The 7587-nt window shown below is 47.3% G+C and overlaps 1 long non-coding RNA gene across 1 annotated transcript in view; it reads right to left on the bottom strand.

Moving 5' to 3' along the window:
- Positions 1–206: 206 nt before the first annotated feature.
- The window catches only part of LOC115029869, a 10236-nt gene continuing 2855 nt past the window's right edge, over positions 207–7587 (bottom strand). The window contains exon 3 of the long non-coding RNA XR_003835432.1: positions 207–491. This is a non-coding gene — a long non-coding RNA (uncharacterized LOC115029869). The remainder of the gene's footprint in view (positions 492–7587) is intronic.

The raw sequence follows: 7587 nt of genomic DNA, 5'->3' as shown, positions 1-7587 counted from the left end.
AGGACAGAGTTCTTGGCTTCCCCCTCGCTGATGACTCGAGCAAAAATAACCTCGATTTTTATAGACTAGAATTTTTTTCCCAAGGCCTTGTCCCATAATCTTATTAAATGGGACAGTTCAAAATAGGTCTCCCTGGGAAACTGAGAACGAGGCCACAAAGTCACGGCTTTAGTTCCAGCATAGGCCCTCAGAGTTCACATCTCCGTGCCCCTTTCCAGGAACCTGGATGCCATGCTTGGGTGTGGACAGCCAGCCTCACTGTTTGCTGAAGACTTAACTAGCTGCTGCTCCACTCAAAGTCCACATCTTCAGGAAGGGCAGCCCCATCCTTCAGTGTCTGGTGCCCGGAAAGCTTGGGACTTCTGTCCGTCCACCACTGGCCGGTCGGTAGATTCTGTCCAGAAGCTGTCTGTTCACTGAACATGCTTGGAAGTTCCATCAGAGCCCCGTGCTGTCTTCCTGGTGCCTCCAGCTCTGTTAAACACGACCTGCTGGTGTTTCATAAAAGCCCAGTCCCCAGCAGAACCTCGTGAGGTTCCTCATTATTCTCTCAGCTCCTCGCTGGTTACATCCATCTCCTCCCGCATCCCTCTTATAAAGGACCAGCCTCACTGCCTTTCCTTGCTGTCTGACATCCTCCTCTTCCACATCTTCAGCAGGCTGTACTGCTTCCTGGCCAACATCCACCTATTTCTCCTACTCTGCCTCTTCCCAGGGTACCCGGCGTGCCTTACCGTGTATCCCTTCCTGCTAACTCACTGTACATTATTCTTGGTTTTATTATCTGCCCCCTGGTGCCCGGCCCTGCAGTGAGAAGTTCTCCCCCTCAGAGCCAGGAAAGCTGGTGAGTTTGCCCAGCCTGGGATGCACTTTCTCTTAGTTGTAAATATCCCCAGACAGTCCAAAGTTCTGCACTCATGAAGTGGTTCATCATTACACTATTCAGGAATTAAATTTGGCAATGCGCCCTCGGGGGGCTGCATAAATTACAGTACTGAAAAAAAAAAAAAAAAAAAAAAAAAGGAACGTTGTGACTGTTTCCAGGCTCCAAACTGCTTAGGGGAGATGTTGCTTTTGTAATGTGCTCCATCTCCAGGGGTTCCCGAGACACCAAAAGGGAACTGAAGCTCATACACAGCTCTTACAAGGCAGGCAAGAGTTCAACTTTTTATGAATAGCTTTGCCCCATTGTCTTTCTCCCTCGTGCCTTGAAAGCCCAAGCCTCTCTTGTTCTAAACGTTTGTAACGTTCCTCACCTAAGAACTAGGGGGAGGGTAGGTGTTCCTTAGTGTTTCTTTCCAAGATGATCACTCCCCTGGCTAGGCAGGGCTTCACCTATGTGCAGCATCAGCTCCTGGTTGCTCAGTTCCTACATGAAGATCTTAAGAGCAATGGGCAGTGGTACCCAGAGTGGAGTCTCCATCAGGCACCCTGAGTCTCCTCCCATTGTTTACACCCTGGCTAGTCTTCAGTCTAAACCAGTCATTCTACATGCCCTGCCCTCTCCAAGGACATCCTCCATACCCTGCTTGAATGATGGAAGCTTTACAACTGCCCTTTTCCTATGGACTCCCCTGGAACCATATCTCTGGTACCCAGGCAGACTCTATCTGAGGTCCTGGCTCCATGCTCTGAGCTCCTGGTCTAAGCTGTGAGATGACTGGTCTATACCCTACACATGGTGTCTATACCCTAAGCATGGTGCCTGGAAGCTGGGACAGGTGCCTGTTTGTATGGCAACCTCTTCTGTCACCTGAAGTAGCAGAGGCACAGGTTGCTGAAGATGAAGGCAGCAGGAGGAGCTGGGTAGTTAGAGCATCCAAAGAGTGTGAAGGAGGAACCTAGAAACCCAGCTTCTCTGGTTCAGGACACAGAACCAAAACTGGTTTCCAGTCAGTGCAGTTTTTCTAACTCTGGGATTGCCCCCTGGAGAATTATAAAATCAGAGGAAAGTACCAGGCAGACTCACTATCTTTCACTGAGACCTGGATGGTGGAGGGAGTCACCTGACAGGGTGACAAGGGAACAGCAAAAGGATACATCTATGGAAAAGCTGAGATTCTGTGGGCTGTGCACTCTGATAGAGACATATCACCACCAACAGCAACCCACAAACTCAGGCCAGGAGGTAGGTTTGTTGTATCACTAGAGCAGGAAGCAGGTCTTGCGGGTGTGGCAGGAGGTCTCACATGGAGGCAGGGGCGGTCTCCGGTTGTAGTCTTCTGGGAGGAGGAAGCTGTGGTTGCTAGGTTTTGCACACACTGATCACTTATGTACCTGGGTCAGAGGATGGCTTTGGCATTCCCTTAGATTTAAGCCCTTGACATGGGGGTCTTAGACTTGGCTGTGTTCCTATCAATATGGGGGTCTCTGATATGGCTGTGTTCCTATCAATCATTCACTCAGTCCTGCACCCCCTCCTCAGAATTTGAAAGGAGCCTGATAGTGGTGGTCTGTGGAGTGGGGTGGGGTGGGGTGGGTTGCATCTTTAAGAGCTTTTTAACATTGAACCATCTCTAGAATAGTACCTCAACCTCAGAAAGCTACAAGGCAGAGTGGGTAGGGACAACTCTGTCAGAACTAGTGACTTCAAACAAAGGGAATGCCCTTGGAGGCCTATGTAAGTCAATAATCTCTCCTGTACAGAACTAATTCACAATGGCAGGGTGCCTGTGACATACTCACATGCCAGGCACATGCTGGGCCCTCAAGCAATATGAGACAGGGTCTGTTTAGATGGGATACAAGTGACCTAATTAGGTCAAATGTCTAGACCTAATGTCTAGACATTTGACCTAATATTGTTTCAAACAGTCAATGAGAAGTGTGTGTGTGTGTGTGTGTGTGTGTGTGNNTGTGTGTGTGTGTGTGTATAGCACCTTCTATTACATTTTGTTCTTATTTTGCTTTGCTTTGTTGACACAGCCTCGCTCTACAGCACAGACCACCCTGTGATTCACTATGTAGTGTATCTAGTCTGTCCTCAAATCCTCCTGCCTCCCTCTCCCAAATGCTGGGCTTAGAGGCATGAGCCTCCACACCCAGCATGTCAGTGCCATTGCTGCCCCAGATCATAGACATGGTTTACTATGATGGCATCGAGTTCTCACTGAGTAAGTCTCCCTACTGGGAGATGGCAGCCTTACAGTCTCCAGGAAGCTCCCTGCTACCACAGTCCTTTTTGGTGAAGTGGCAGAGACTTTGCATCATGTCTCCTCTGGGCTTTTGGGTTCATTCTTCAAGTGCAAGCTGAAACCTTTACTTTTCCTTCTCATCTCAACTATTGCTGTAAAAATTAGCCTCTTAGACAAAACCCTCAGAGGCAATAAGCCCTCATGTGTCCCACAGAAACTCAGAGTGCAGTCTGTCATAGGCTGCATCTACACACTCTCTTGATGGCCTTCCTGGAACTTGAAGCTGAGGATGGAACTCCCAGCCCATAATACTCCACAGAAGGGAAACTCTGAAGGCCTGGGAGCCTGCAGGATGTGGGGACAGAGGGTGTACCTTAGTTTCTGGGCTACTGCTATAAAGAGACACCAAGACTAAGACATTGCTTAAAGAAAGCACTTAATGGGGCTGGCTTACAGATTCAAAGGGCTAGTCCATTATCGTCCCGGCACAAAGCAGACAGTCGTGGTACCAGAGCAATAGCTGGAGACTTTATGTCCTGACCCACAGGCAGCAGGCAAAGAGAGACATTGGATCTGGTGTGGGTTCTTGAAACCTACACCCACACCCAGTGACACACCTCCTCCAACAAGGACAAAGCTACTCCGACAAAGCCACTCTTCCGAATCGTTCATCAGCTAAGGACTAGCATGCAAATGTATGAGGCTATGAGGGGAATTGCCAATCAAACCACCACCGGGTTGTTGCAAGAAGGAATACTGCTCCCAGGGCACTGTTCACTTGTCTCCCGTGGAGAGCCACAGTGAGAAGTTCACTTCCTACTGTCCATGCAAGTCACCTGGTGGCTAGGTGAGGGTTCTGGTGTTATTTCATGACTGGTGTGGTAGTTAGGCTCCTGAGAAGTGGCACTATTAGAAGGTGTGGCCTTATTGGAGGAGGTGTAGAGGAAGTTAGAGGAAAGTGTGTCATTGTGTGTCACTGTGGAGACAGGGCTTTGAGGTCTCATTTATACGCTTAAGTCTGGGCAGTGTGATCCAGTCTTGTCTTGACTACCTTTGGATCAAGATGTAGAATTCTCAGCTCCTTCTCCAGCACCATGCCTGCCTGGATGCTGCCATGCTCCCAGTCTTGAGGATAATGGACTGAACCTCTGAACCTGTAAGCCAGCCCCATTAAATGTTGTCCTTATAAGAGTTGCTTTGGACATGGTGTCTGTTCACAGCAGTAAACCCTTACCAAGAATAATTAAGATTTGGAGCAGAATCGGCCTGCAGATGATTCCAGCAACTGTTTTAAGAGAGAGAGGGGAAAAAAAAAATAAAACAGCCAAGCTTACAATTCAGCAGAAGGGATGTTTACAATAATCAGGGGCAGTGATCAAAAGCGCCAATTTTAAAAAATGGTGCAGCTTTCTCAAAATTATGCAACCTCTTATTACACTGTTCACTCTGGTTTCATCTCTCCATCTTCAAAGAGATGGCAGGACACTAGACAGAATGAAAGGGGGTTGATTAAAGAGAAGGGAACGGCACCACAGGAGGACTCAGAACACTGGAAGAGCCCGAGGAAGGCCTGGGAATCTGAGGCTGGGCTGCAAGTGCAGACTCCATATTCCTAGATGATCTGTCAAGGGTTGAGCTCACCACCTGGCAAATGTGGCTTTAAGGAGAAGAAACTGTGTCCCTGCTCTAGCAAAATATTCAAGTCTCTGATGGATGGCTGGAGCAGAGTCCCCACAGACATCCCTCAGAGACAGAGAAACAGGAGAAAGCACAGGGTTCTGAGCTTCTGCCAGTGCTGCCTGAGGGTCAGATGGAAATGCCAGCATCCTCAGCAGTGCCAGAGCAGAGACACAGCAAGAGGAAGGAACTGAAGCTACCAGAAGGGCCCTGCAGTTTTATGGAGATGTGGTGTTACGTGTGACGACTTAAGATGTACTAGGGTTCTATGTGGCCTGTAACAGTGCCCAGCCTTTTGCCCCTGTGACACAACATTGTCACGTAAAAAGTTCACATTCAAGAACCAAGCAATCCAGTCACCAAAATGAATAAATAATAAATAATGCAGATGTGGTTTCATGGTTCTTTACATACATTTTTATGTGCATTGGCACTGGTCCTGCCCCTCTGTACTTCTCATGGGGAGTGTCTACTACTCTCTAACACATTTCTGAAGCTGAGCTTCATTAGCTATGCTGCAGAAAAGTTGGCAAGATGATTCAGCTGGTAAAATCACTTACTCACTAGCTGTATAAACTGCTAACACATGTGACTGTATCTTTATGCACCTAATATAATTGTCTCTTGAGGCATATTGCCTCAGTCTGCTAATCTAGGCTTAGTCCTGGAAGCTTCTAGCCTCCATACAAACTAATCTAGACCTAGAATGTTTTCAGCCTTCTAGACTTACTGCTGAATAAGCTCACCTTTTCTAGAGCCTTCTGAACTCTAGCTGGCTGGTCAGCTCAGCTGTTCTGGCTCAAACTCCTCTCTCACTTGACCAATTCAATCTGGTTTCTCTCTCAGACTCTGACTGAATTGTTTTGCTTGGCCTCAAACTAACTCTGGCAATCTGTTCTAATCTTCCGGCTCCTTCTCATTCTCTGGCTCGTTCTGTCTTCACCTGTGTCTAGCTTATTCTCTCTTCAACCTGTCTCTGTAAGATTCTCCCAGGAAAACTGCCCCCTGTCCTCTGCACTGTTCTCTCTGTTCCAGTGGGAGTTGGGCATGTCTTATTCTGTCAAATCTGTCTCTGACCCATTACCTTTTCTGCTATTCAAATAGGCATCACCTTCAAACTTGGGTGTTTCCTTCTACAAACTAACTTTACCTTCGATGTTTGGGATTAAAGGTGAGTACTAAGGGCATGCCTATATTCCAGCCAGAGGGATTAAAGGTGCATGCTAAGTCTGAGCCACACCACAACTAGAAACAGGTTTTCCTAGTAAACAACACAATCTCAGGGTTCACAATGTGATCAAATATCCTGCAACAAACAGGACCATTCCAAGGCATAATTGAAGGAAAGTTGATTTGGTTTTTTGTTTTGCTTTGCTTTTGTTTTTGTTGTTGTTGTCTTGGGTTTGGTTTGGTTTGGGTGTTGGTTTTGTTTGTTTGGGGGGTTTGGGGTTTTTTGTTTGTTTTTCTCTGTGTAACCTTGGCTGTCCTGGAACTTGCTCTGTAGAGCAGGCTGACCTTAAACTCAGAGATCCACCGGCCTCTGCTTCCTGAATGCTGGGATTAAAGGCACAATTAAAGGGTTTTTATTGTAGATTTATTGTAGAGAAAGAGAACAGCCAGAGGCATCTTGGAAGAGTCCAGAGCAGAAAGGGAAAATGTTAACGTTTGGTATTTTGAAATACTGAACACTGGTTGTCCCAGAGACCTCACTTAGACCCAGGTGATGCTATGTGGCCTTGCCCACCAAGTTATCCCTGACTGGTAAATAAAGATGCCGACAGCCAATAGCTGGGAAAAGGAGACACAAGCAGGGTTTAGAGTCTCCAGGCTTGGGATCAGAGGAGAACCATTAGGTGAGGAGAAGAACGTGAATAAAGGAGAAGCCACTATGGACTAAGAATCTTAAAATAATGGCCAGATGGGTTGGCTAATTGGAGTTAACAGCAGACTAGATGAAGCATGGCAAATTACATAATGGGATTATTGGCTGGGAAATGGACAGAATCACATGAAGGATAGATATCTGCCCAGCTCTTTTGCTGATTAAAGCTTATAATAAATATAAAGATTGTGTGTGTGTGTGTGTGTGTGTGTGTTTTATCTAGGAACTGAATGGTCAAAGGTAGGTTAGAAACCCTGTACTAGGATTAAATATTTCTACAAGAAAACAGTACACTGACTATGGCAGCAGACTGGGCCTGGCCAGGAGACTAAGCAGGAGCACAGCAGAGGCAGTGAGGTGCAAGGGGCAGTGTGAGACGAAGACAAGGTGAGGGCCAAGAGAGGAAGACAGGAGAGCCACATGGTGGACATAGCAGGGTGATGAGGAGAATGGGAAGCCGGTGGGAGGGGAGCTCCTGGGCTGGAAGAAATTTAGGGTCAGCGAGAAGGGAAGGAAAACTGAGAAGAGCCAAGATGCCAGCATGGACTCCGAAATAGGTAACAGGTACTGAGGGACCCTGGAGGCTAGCGTGCGCTTTGATATTCTAATAGAAACCACAGATAGCCATTTGTCCCTTCTGCCAGCGATAAGAGACATAGTTCCTTCGGTAGGGAGATCTGGCTTCACAAATTCCTGAGAATGCTGGCTTTTGTTGAGCTCCCAGAATTTGTGAAAATGGAGTCTCCTTTGGACCTGACACTGCCAACCCTGCCTACCTGCCTATGATCGCTGGAACCCATGTTGAAAGGAGAAAGGACCTCCGCAAGTCATATTCTCATATGTTAAGTTACCACTACATGTGTGCTATCACACACACACACACACACACACACA

The sequence above is a fragment of the Mus caroli genome, chromosome 18 (genome assembly GCF_900094665.2).
Source record: "Mus caroli chromosome 18, CAROLI_EIJ_v1.1, whole genome shotgun sequence".
Lineage (NCBI taxonomy): Eukaryota > Metazoa > Chordata > Mammalia > Rodentia > Muridae > Mus > Mus caroli.
The sequence above is the reverse complement of the archived record's forward strand: the minus strand, read 5'-3'. Positions and strand labels throughout refer to the sequence as shown.